This window comes from Ursus maritimus, unplaced genomic scaffold (assembly GCF_017311325.1).
Source record: "Ursus maritimus isolate PB19 unplaced genomic scaffold, ASM1731132v1 scaffold_9, whole genome shotgun sequence".
Lineage (NCBI taxonomy): Eukaryota > Metazoa > Chordata > Mammalia > Carnivora > Ursidae > Ursus > Ursus maritimus.
Window position 1 is genome coordinate 20,361,955 of NW_024427107.1, and position 12,910 is coordinate 20,374,864.

The window sequence follows — 12,910 nt, forward strand, 5'->3', positions numbered from 1 at the left end:
GATCTTCCCTTGCCTCTTCCAGCTTCTGGTGGCTCCAGGCATTCCTGGCTTGTGGCTGCCTGACTCCGATCTCTGCCTTGTCTTCACATAGGCTTCTGTGTCTTCTGTCTCTTGTAAGACACTCATCACTGGATTTAGGGCCCCCCTACATAATCCAGGATGAACGTATCTCAAGATCCTTAATTTAATTATATCTGCAAAGATTCTTTTTCCAAATAGGGTCACATTTTCATGTTCCAGAAGTTAGGACAGGGACCTATCTTCTCGGGGTCCACCATTAACCCCATTGCAACTACCAAGTCTGAAAATTTACTCCTTTGGGTGTTAAATATCTTATCATCTCAATAAAATAATGATAAATCACAGCAAAAAAACAAAGGCTTACTATGGGGCACCAAAGGGACACTAAGGCAAATGTGTCACTTTTATATTTACTTGGATTTTCTTTTTTTTTTTTTTTTTTTTTAAGATTTTATCTATTTATTTGACAGAGGTAGAGACAGCCAGCAAGAGAGGGAACACAAGCAGGGGGAGTGGGAGAGGAAGAAGCAGGCTCATAGCGGAGCCTGATGTGGGACTCGATCCTGGAACGCCAGGATCACGCCCTAAGCCGAAGGCAGATGCTTAACCGCTGTGCCACCCAGGCGCCCCTACTTGGATTTTCTTGTTCTTATATGGTTATTTGTTAGAGGGTCAAATCCTATAGGTTGACTGAAACTACAGCAAGCCATGACAACCAAAAGTTAATTTAAATGAGGAATCTTTGTAAGTCTCTTTCCTACGCTCATATGCTATAGCATGTGTTTAGGCTCCTGTCCCTTCATGAGTCTCTGTTCAATACAAGACCTAAATGTCCACCACTGCCTGAGTACAGATCTGCATTGTAATTGAGAATCAGGTTCCTTGGGCTGAAAAGCATATAATATCTAGCCAATTTCACTCCTTACACCCAATCCCATAATCATCATTCAGGCACTGGACATGCTACTTTCCAAGCTTCACACCTTCTGATTGGGTCTCTCTTCAGTAACACTGTCATTCACTCATAGCCGTGTGTTCATTAGGTAGTCAATGTTACAAAGCTGTTTAGTCGAGTGACACCGTAATTCAGAATTCAAGTTTAAATCAATAATAACATCATTATTAAATGCATTTGTTTTTAACTCAGAGCAGGGTTTTTTTGAGATGTTATTTTATTTTATTTTTTAAAGATTTTATTTTATTTATTTAAGAGAGAGAGAAAGAGCCCAAGAATGGGGGAGGAACAGAGCGAGAGGGAGAAGCAGACTTCCCACTGAGCAGGAAGCCAGATGCAGGGTGATCCCAGGACCCTGAGATCATGACTTGAGCCCAAGGCAGCCGATTAACTGACTGAGCCACCCAGGCGCCCCGAGATATTATTTTTAAGCAATCTCTACACCCAACATGGGGCTCGAACTCACAACCCTGAGATCAAGATTTACATGCTGAGCCTGGCTGGCTCAGTCTAGTCAGTGGAGCGTGCAACTCTTGATCTCAGGGTTGTGAGTTCAAGCTCCATGTTAGTTGTAGAGATTATTAAAAATAAAATATTAAAATAAAATAAAAAGTTGCACACTCTATCAGCTGAGCCATATATATATATATCTCTCGGCTGCCCGGCCTCCCAGACAAGGGTAAGGGTACAGACCTAGGCTCTGGCCAACAGACGCACACCTGCTAGAGATTTTAAATCTCAAGATTTAAATGTGGAAGCAGAAGCAACACCATTATGAAAAGGGTCAGAAGGCCCAGCTACATAATTTGGACGATGCAGTGCAAAATGAAAGTGCAGTTTCTTGTTAGAAGGGCAGGAAAAAAGTGCCATTGAGTACTGAAATATAAAGCTTTTTCCTTTGAAAATACCTTACGACGTGTAAAATATGATAGGGATAACAGTGATACATGAGAAAAACAAACTTAAAATTCCAAAAAAAAATTCTAGTGTCATAATTTTAAGAACACAATAATACCTAATTACTGGATGTCTTGATTGATCATAAGACTTTTCTGGCTCACTTTTCTGTAAATTCTTCTTCTTTTTTTTTTTTATTTGACGCAAAGAGAGAGCTAGTGAGAGAGAGAGAGAGAGAGGGCACAAGCAGGGGGAAGCGGCAGAGGCAGAGGGAGAAGCAGGCTTCCCGCTGAGCAAGGAGCCCAATGTGGGGCTCAATCCCAGGACCCTGAGATCATGACCTGAGCCGAAGGCAGATGCTTAACCGATTGAGCCACCCAGGCGCCCTGCAAATTCTTTTATTACGTTATCAAAACTTCTGCTTTTTCCCCCCAAAATGTGTACTTCTTAAACTTCATTTTCTTTTCTTCTTCTTCTTTTTTTTTCTTTTAAAAGATTTTATTTTGGGGGTTCCTGCGTGGCTCAGTTGGCTAAGCGTCTGCCTTCAGCTCAGGTCATTATCTCAGGGTCCTGGGATCCAGCCCTGCATCAGGCTCCCTGTTCAGTGGGGAGTCGGCTTCTCCCTCTCCATCTGCTGTTCCCCCTGCTTGTGTGTTCTCTCTCTCTCGCTATCATAAATAAATATTTTTTAAAATCTTTAAAAAAAAAAAGTTTTTTTTTACATAATCTCTACACCCAATGTGGGGCTGGAACTTACAACCCCCAGATCAAGAGTGACATGCTTCACCGACTGAGTCAACCAGGCACCCCTAAATTTCACTTTCAATTGGTATAATTGAATAGCATTTAGCAAATGTGATATCACAAATAATTTTTGATAATGACTTTTCTGCTGATGTAACTGTTACTGGAGTTTTGAAGACTCTTTTATAGGCTGTGGCAATAATTGGAACAATTCTGGTAAATTATTTCAAAGTATAAATTTTAGCACATTCTTTGCTGATGATTTTCATGGAATTATTATTTATTTATTTTTTTAAATTAGGCTCCACACCGAGCGTGGGCTTGAAGCTGAGACTAAGACCTGAGCTGAGATCAAGACTCAGATGCTCAACTGACTGAGCCACCCATGCGCCCCTGGGATACTTTTTTAAAAAAGATTTAGGTCTTCATACAAATCAGACAGTGAAGTCTAAACTTAATTTTAAATGCAAATGTATACAATGGCATTTTAATGCTTCCTCTGACATTTCCTATGACTCGTGGACATTGTACAAGAAATTGAAAGTGGCTTCATGATTTGTACCTAACTCAAAACGTCCTTATGCATTCTACCACTGTTATCTTCATTTACAGGGGAAAAAAATAATTTTAAAATTGTCTTTGTTAATAATTAGCTCATCTGAAGTATTGTATGAAAATCGTGTTCTTTTTCATTGAATGTGACAATCTTTACATTTAATTTCTATCCCTAAGTCTGTGGATATTGTCTTTGCAATATTGCAGGTAGTTTTCAAAACCAGAGATCCTAATAAATTCATTGAAGATTCTAGTAACTCTTGATGTGCTTTTTAAGACTTTATTTGAGATGGAAAAAGAGAGCAAGAGAGAGTATGAGCTGGGGTGGGGGTGGGGCAGAGGGAGAGGGAGAAACAGGCTCCCCGCTGAGCAAGGAGCCAGCCCAATGCGGGGCTCCATCCCAGGACCCTGAGATCATGATTTGAGCCGCAGGCAAACGCTTAGCCGGCTGAGCCACCCAGGCGTCCCTCTTGATATGCTTTATTGCAAAGTCCACGTGTACGTCTTTGTTTATAGTAATTTACGGACAAACTTTCCAAGCCAGAGAGGTGCTGCAGGTTTGGGTTCCTGGGATCAGACGTGGTGACGCCCACTCCCCCCCCCGCCTGGGACCACCCTGAGGCACGCGCATGCGCACTAAGCTCCAGGCCAATGGTTCAGGCGCCCACCCGGTCAAGCAAGTCCGGAGGTGGGAGTGCCGGCCCCGAGGCCTGTTGATTTATAGCTTCTCGGTACCCTCTGCCTTTACTTTCAAAACACAAGTTCCCAGATAAAAGTATTAATTTCAAGACCGCGGCAGCAGCAGAGCATTAAACAAGGTGCGAGGGCCCTCCTGAGAGGCGGGGTCTCACATGCCCTTAAGGCGTCTCGCATCCCTGATGTCTGCTGGACAATAAGCTGCTTGCCCCCAGCCGTCACTCTAGAAACACATTTTGATGTAAAGTGGATTTCAGATGAAACAAAGGAAACTGGATACTCCATCCTTGTAGTGGGTTTCCGCCACTTACTGGCTGTGTGCCCTTGGGCAAGTTGCCTAACCTCTCTAGGCCTCAGTTTCTTCATTTGTAAAAGAATATAGCATTGTACCAATGTTAATTTCCTGGCTTTGATCATTGTGCCTTGGCTATGGAAGAGGTTAACATTAGGGAAAGCTGGGTGGGTGGTTGATGGGAATTACCTATAAATTTTTGCAGCTTCTCTGGAATCAAAATTTTCAGCAACAGGGGCACCTGGGAGGCTTAGTCGATGGGCGTCTGCCTTCGGCTGGGGTCATGATCCCATAGGCCCACATCAGGCTCCCTGCTCCGCAAGACTACTTCTCCCTGTCCCTCTGCCTGCTGCTCCCCCTGCCGTGCTCACTCTCTCAGTCAAATAAATAAATAAAAATCTTAAAAAAAAAAAAAAATCAGCAACAGATGCTTTGGAAAAAAAGGAGCACGTCCCACCCGGTATTAGGACTAGAATGCACGAGTACTGACAAGTCCTGGCTTGTACTCAAGGTTTGCTTGCCTTCTAATCCCTTATCTTACTGGGAAAATTTTGGATATTGAATTGGATTCTTTATGTCATTTCTAGTGTTAAAATGTAAGAACAATGGAAGGGCCTCTAGGTTCTCACCTGCCTTCTTAGCTCTTCCTTATTTTATTATTATTTTTTTAAAATTCATGCTCCCCCCCCCCCTTTTAGCTGTGCTGTCCTCTTATTTTTTGGTCCACTCGGTATGTCCCGAGCTCATCCAAAATTAGTGAAGTATCCCTGAGTATATTTACATATCAGCAAAGCAGTTTTTACTATGGATAGAAGCCCATCTCTAGCATATCCAAGTGAAAGAAGGTGATTGTAACCCGGCCATTTTCAGCTAACCTGGTGTCCCTCAGCTTGGTGGTGCATTGAAATCACCTGGGAAACTATTTTTAGAGTGATGGGGAGAGAGAGAGGGTGCACAGTGGGGAAGGGGCAGAGAGAGAGAGGGAGAGAAAGAATTTTTTTTTTTAAGATTTTATTTATTTATTTATTTGTCAGAGAGCACAAGCAGGGGCAGCCAGCAGTCAGAGGGAGAAGCAGGCTCCCTGCTGAGCAAGGAGTCTGATGGGGGGTCGGGGGGATGGGGGGAGGCTTGATCCCAGGACCCCAGGAGCACAACCTGAGCCAAAGGCAGATGCTTAACCGACTGAGCCACCCAGGCATCCCAGAGAGGAAGAATCTTAAGCAGACTCCCTGCTGAGTGGGGAGCCCTTGGTGGGGCTTGATCTCACAACCCTGAGATCAGAACCTGAGCCAAAATGAAGAGTCAGATCCTTAACTGATTAAGCCACCCAGGCGCCCCCACCTGGGAAACTTTTTTTTTTTTAAAGACTTTATTTATTTGACAGAGAAAGACACGGCCAGCGAGAGAGGGAACACAACCATGGGGAGCGAGAGAGTTAGAAGCAGGCTCCAAGCGGAGGAGCCAGATGCCGGGCTCATCCCAGAACACCGGGATCTCACCCTGAGCCGAAGGCAGACGCTTAGCGACTGAGCCACCCAGGCGCCTCCCACCTGGGAAACTTGTAAAGCTACTGATGCTCCGATCCCACCATGCAGAGATGCTGCTTTGATAGGTCTGGGTGTGACTAGGCCAGATTCCACTTTTTATATTTGGTGCATTTGTCTTTATCAAGCTGTTTGCGTCATTGCTCAGTTTACATTAAAATCAATCCTATTGGAGCGTATTTCAGTCTTTTTATAGAACATAAAATGCCCATATTATATAAATCCTCTCTCAAATAAAATTGTGGTACAAAAACAAGCAATACTTTACAAATTGCCCCAAATGGAAATTGGTGTAGTTATACATACTTTTTGTTTATACAATGTGTGCATCAATACATTTTTTTTTGAGATTATAAACTCCAATGGCACAGGGACCTACATTTTTTAAATAACAGCTTTAATGTGATATAATTCCCATACCACAATTTACCCATTTAAAGTATACAATTCAATGGTTTCTACTGTATTCACAGAGTTGTCAGGGACCTAAAATTTAACATTTGTTATACAGGAGAACAAATGTAAAAGGACCAACAATTACCATTTGATCATGGTAAATTTTTTATATTTTTTTTCTCTAGCCATGTTATTCTCTACAAGCCTACTTAAAGGAAAGAAGGTAATTACCAGTGATAAACTCATCTTTAATGAAAAGAAGTGTCATTAATGAGAAAAAAAAAATGTCAGTTTTCTCTCAATGCTCATTCATCTTCCCTGAAAGGACACAGAACACTTCCAAACAGTGATGATTAGATCCCAAATTTATATGCTCTGCTTTATATACTCTTTGATTAATCCATAACAACCAATTACCATTGCCTACCTTTATTATTAGATTTTCCCAGCACCATTACGCTCCTGACTGATGAAAATGCTGAGAGTCTATTAACAGCATGCACAATATCATTTAGCTGATGCCAAATGGTTAATTGTCTTCAAAATTCGAAGGCATGGTCTTATGATCTATGGGACCATGACTATATGTAAGTGAGTCCATATAAAGTTTAGAAGAGCACATTGCACAAAGTAAGTGCTCAGTGAGTGGGGTGATCATATCATAGAAACCAGGACACTTTTGAGAATGGCACTCAATGTATTAGCTGTTATTATCAGCACACAGCACCCGTTTTGCATAATTAAAATGAACATACAAATGGCCATTCTTAACATTCTTAATTTCTGAGCCACCCTGGCTCAGTCAGAAGAGCATGTGGCTCTCCATTTCCAGGTCAGTTGTGAGTTCAAGGCCCACATATGGGTGTACAGATTACTAAAAATAAATAAATAAATAAACTTTTTTAAAAATTAAAAGAAAAATCTTGGGGGAAAAATGCACGTAGATTCTTCAAGATTTACCGTTGGGATTAAGGTATATATAAATAAATAAAACAAACATTATTGTCATTGGCTGCCACCTTTGAATGACTCTATACCCCACAACCAAACCTAGATGAGCCACTATACCTATTAGTTATTAAACAGCCAAAATAATACATGTGTTTGAGCCTGGTCAGTTCTTCTTGAGTCAACTATGCAAGCACCAGTTGGTCTGCAGATGCTAGCCCCTTACACATTTGGATTTCTGGGGCAATTAATCTGTCACTTTTTGACATGTGATCAATTTTCTAATAATTGAACTTTAGGAGGAATCGGTAGACAATGGGTCTTTGTACTCAAGCTATAAAGAAGTAAAACAAATGAATTTTCCAGGTCACAGAAGCTTCCATCACCAACGCTTCTGATCATTTTAGAGAGAAATCTTTCTAGATGTGTGAGCCTCATAATAATGTTTTCCAAGAAAATCTGGGTCTTTCTTTTAGAAAATCTCACTTCACATCCAGAAAAAAGTATGGCTACCAGTCAGCCCAGTGCTTTGCACGTTCAGAGAAAAGAAAACATGAGTGCTGCCTCTACTCTAGGTGTCAAGGATGAGAATCTTGCTAAATTACCATCCTTTTCAGGCATCCTTGACAAGGCTGCCTCTGCTCCATTCACAGTCAGGGAAGGAGCCTCTGTTGAATCAACATCTCACAGGCTCCTTCATCATGATTTTCTAACCTGGAAGTTTTGTCCTTTTTTCCTCTGTGACTCCTAACAGCCGCTGTCCACTTCCATAGCACACTTCTGCGCATCCCTGGGGCAGGGCACCAGTCCTGACTGCCACTTCTAACCTTACCCTTTCTCCTTCCAGTCAAGGAAGCACACTGGAAAGCAAGTAGGAGTGATATTGTATGGATCTCAAATCTGCTCTTTCTTTTTAGGCAAACCAACCTGGGTATGTTTGCAACCCTGAATATATTACTGAAAAAAAAAAGTATTTGTGAATTACCTAACAACTTACTATGACATATCAGTGTGTGCAGTCACTTCATGACTGAGAAACGTCCCTTATCTTCATGATCTGAAGGGAGAGCAGATCATGCCCTTTCTTCCCAGAACATTCTCTCATTATTTATGTATTCATTTGTTGTTCTTTTATTAATGCCACAAACATTTAATGAGTATTTACTGTGCTACATGCTGAGGATACATGATGACTTAAACCAAAAATCCTTGAATGTCAATGAGCTCATATCTACTATAGGAAGTTAGATATGTCAACAAAAGAATTTGGGATGTAAGTGTAGGCAATGGATATAGATACTAGAGCCCATCGATGGATAGATAGTAGTCAGACTGTTGATGACAATTGGTATGTAGAAGTATAAGAGATAGAAAAGGTCTCTAGCTCTTCTGCAAGAGGAAGGTGATCAAGGAAGTTGAATCTGGGTGGATCAGAACACTTTGCTAGAAAGACAAGGGGGTGGGGGACCAGGCCTTCCCAGCAGCACCACAGCCGTAGACAGTATGAAGTCTAGAGCAGCAGTGTGGTAAATTGATTTATGCCTCAGTGTGGTCTGAAGATGCTCCATTGTTATGCTCCTTACTGTTTTCCTGGTCTTCATAGTTTGCTAACAATCTATAGATCATTTAAGCACTGTTTATCAAACCGCTGATGTACTGGGCACTTCGCCTAGATGATTTGTTCAATCCTTGTAGGAACCCTGTTTGATCAGCTACTTTACACGTAAAGACTCCAAGGCTTGAAGGACAAATTCCTACTGCTAGTAAGCAACTGTCATAATTCAACTCCAAGCCCGTCTGACTTCAAACCTTGTACGCGCTCCATTATATCAATAGAGTAAGAATAGTGAGAGAATGGCTAATGGACTACTGCAAAGGAGACTTTTTGAATCAATACTTTAATTTTCATAGAAAGGCCAGTACTATGGAGAGGCCAACTGAACCACCCAGGTGCCCCCAAATGTTTAATCTAAATGGAAACTCTACTATGTCACTAAGACTTAGAAATTATGAATGGGGCAACTGGGTGGCTCAGTCAGTTAAGCATCTGCCTTCGGCTCAGGTCATGATCTCGGGTCCTGGGATGGAGCCCTGCATCGGGCTTCCTGCTTAGCGGGGAGTCTGCTTTTCCCTCTCCCTCTGCCTGCTGCTCCCACTGCTTGTGCTCTCTCTCTCTCTCTGTCAAATAAATATATAAAATCTTAGGGCGCCTGAGTGGCACAGCGGTTAAGCGTCTGCCTTCGGCTCAGGGCGTGATCCCGGCGTTAAAGGATCAAGTCCCACATCAGGCTCCTCCGATATAAGCCTGCTTCTTCCTCTCCCACTCCCCCTGCTTGTGTTCCCTCTCTCGCTGGCTGTCTCTCTCTGTCGAATAAATAAATAAAATCTTTAAAAAAAATATATATATATATATATATAAAATCTTAAAAAAAAATTATGAATGCCCTTCATAAGGCAAGAGACCAGAATAAAAAAAGAAATATTTGTATTTAATACTTTCAACCCAATCTCCAACAAAACCACTTTCTCTGTATATAAGAGCTTTCCCCATTGTTGACTCTTCATTGAATGTTTGGCTGTACAACCAACCCAGCCCAACCAATTCAATATGACAAAGAATTGTTAGAGAAATGGGAGCCATGAAATGGAGGATACAATGCTGACTAGTTTTTATTCTTCTCCTAGAAGACTAGTCCAAGTTGGGGGCAGTGAGATATAAGAAGCTTGCTGAGGAAACTCCTACAGAAATTCAGCCAGCTAGTCAGTCAATAATATTGATTTGTGGTACCCTCTCCATGGTAGAGTATAGTGGTTAAGAACATGGGATTGGGAAGACAGGGTAAAATCCTGGCTCTGCCCTATTAAGTCTGTGGCCATCATGAGCAAATTACTTCATTTTCTGTATCATAGTTTCCTCACCTATAAAATGAGACAAAAATAGTGGCTACCTTGTGATGAAAATATGTATTACATGTAAATATGTATTATATACAAAAATATGTATTATATACATTAATTATATACATTAATATGTGTTCAGTGCTTAGAAGCCTGTTCAATTAATGTCGTATGCCCTGAAGTAAGTACTGGAGATAACAGTAGTGAACAAGATTGACGCGGTCCCGGCTCTGAAGAAGCTTATGTCCTTATAATGGGGGATACAGACTTGCAAAGTAGCAATTAACAAGAACATGTTTGTTTGTTTGTTTGTTTAAGATTTTATTTATATATTTGAGACAGATAGCACAGCGGGGAGGAGGATCAGAGGGAGAGGGAGAAGCAGGCTCCCCGCTGAGCAGGGAGCCCAACCTGGGGCTAGAAACATGGCGCGTATTATGGAAGTGACAGTAAAATGTAAAGAAGTAGAAAGTTTCAGAACCCAAGAGCTATTTAAAAGAGAGAGAGAAAGAGTCAAGAGGTAAAAAGAGACAGAGGTTGGTGATGATTAGTTTAGGAAGGAAGTAGATGAAGAGTCACACGTAACCAAGACTTTGCTTTGGATATATTTGAATAGGTGGTTTTGCACATTGGTGATGCCCAAATAGAGATCCCAGAAGAAAAATGAGACTTAAATGGAAATATTATTAAATTTTTGAACATACACTTGAAGGAAGAAACGGTAGAGTTAAACCTTGTTTGCCTTTTCTGTTCCCAAGCACCTAGTAACTGCTCAATGAACAAATCATTTACTGAAATGAGTGGCCGGAAGTAGGTATGGTTCTGAAATCCTAGAGAGATTTGGGCTGAAGGGAGAGATGAGAGAATCATTAGCAAATGGGGTTTGAAGCCACAGAGCTGGATGATGAGATTGTCCTTGGTGAGTGTGTACCGTAGGAACAGGGTTAGGAGATAAGACAGAGTTCCGTGAAATGCCGACATTCAAGGGAAAGACCAAGGAAGTGACGCTAAAAGCCCTGACAGAGTGATATGAAGAAAACAAGAAGGTGGCCTCTCCAGTCCAGGAAGGAACATATAAGTGTTCAATCTATAGATACAAATGCTACTGACAGGACAACGAAGATGAGAGAAGAGTCCTTTTTGTTGTTGTTGTTGTTAAGATTTATTTTATTTATTTGAGAGAGAGAGTGCAAGTGGAGGGAGGGGCAGCAGGAGAGAGAACCTCAAGTGGACTCTAGGCTGAGCATGGAGCCCCACACAGGGCTTGATCTCACGACCCTGAGATCACGACCTGAGCCAAAAAGAGGCGGAAGCTCAACCAACTGAGCCCCCCAGGCGCCCCAAGAAGAGTCCATTTTAACAACCGGAACAACCTTGCATTCTTGTCAAGAACTTCTGAGTGGGGAGGGGGGAGCGGAAGCCAGAGGGCAGGGAGGGAGGTGGGAGGTGTGGAGGTAGAGACAGTGAGTGCAAAATTCTTGCAGAACACTTGGTTGTAAAAGGGAGGGGGGAGGTGGAGGTGATAACTGGAGATATTCTAGGGAGAGCTTTTGTCTGTTTTTTGTTGTGTTTTAGAGGAAGGATTTAGAGTTGGTGCTGGTGAGGAGGTTATAGATAATAATGGTGATAATGTTATTGTCCTTGTTGTTGGCTTGAGATAGGGACACTGGAGTATGTTTTGAATGAAGTCAAGGAGGGAGAAGTCCTTGATTCTGAGAGGGAGGAATGCATGGAGAAATCTAATCCAGAGTTTGGGGTTAGTTTTTGACAGAATAAAGGGCACATTTCCCCTTTTGTCCTGAGGGAGGGGGAGCAGAATGAGTGCAGAATGTAATTTAAGCATGGAATGGGCCAGAACGTGAAGACATTCTCTTCTGAGGGCTCCCATTTTCTCTGTGAAATTAGAGACTGGGCATATTTGCTGACGGCATTAAAGACCCAGAAGTTTTAGGAGAATGGAGGTTTGAAATAAAAATTGTGATGAGTGGGAAAGCATGCTCACTAGAGCAAAGAAAGACTTGCCAGGCAGTGTTGAGAGTTCACCTGAGTCTGGAGACGGAGGCTTGTAGAAGGCGGCACTGAAACGGCCCAGCGTTTGGGTTTTGCCCAGTGAATGTGACAAAAGGACAAAGGGCAAAGGGCTATGGCAGGAGGGTGGTTGGAGTCCCTTGGACATCTGAGCTGGACCAAGAAGAAAGTAAAGACAGAAGTGCAGAAGACTGAGAAAAGTAACTGGGCCACCAAGGTCTAGAGGTGCCAATATTTTTATTTTCTGATTTCAGAAGCTAAAGTTCACAGGCACGTCAGACAGAAATCTCCGAAATGGGGTAGAGAGGAAGGTAGTTCCCTGACATAAGGACTTATTTAAAATGGAGGGAATTGGGGGCGCCTGGGTGGCTCAGTTGGCTGGGCATTCAATTCTTGGTTTTGGCTGGGGTTGTGATCTGATGGGTGTGGGACCTGCCCGGAAGGGCTCCAAGCTCAGCAGGGAGTCTGCCTGAGGATTTCATCCCTCTGCCCCTCCCCCCACTCTCTTTCTCTCTGAAGTAAATAAATAAATTTAAAAAATACATACAGACAGACAGACATAAATAAAATGGAGGGAATATGCACTTCATCAGCACATATGAAGTCAGGCATTATGCTATGAATTGTACACATGGATTAATTCATTTGACCTTTAAAATAAACTTAAAAGTCAGGGATTATTATTCCTGTTCAAGAAAAGTTGTGCTCAGGAAGGATATTTGCCAGTAAGCTGCACAACTTGTTAAAGATTTAGCTGGGACCCAAACTCTGGATTTATCTCCACTCCCAAATCCTTTTATTTTTTTGAGTAAGCTCTACTCCCAATGTGAAACTTGACCTCAATGACCCAGAGATCCAGGGTGTTATGGTCTATCAACTGAGCCAGCCAGGCACCCCCCCCACCCCCGTTCTCATCCCCAAATCTTATCATTATTC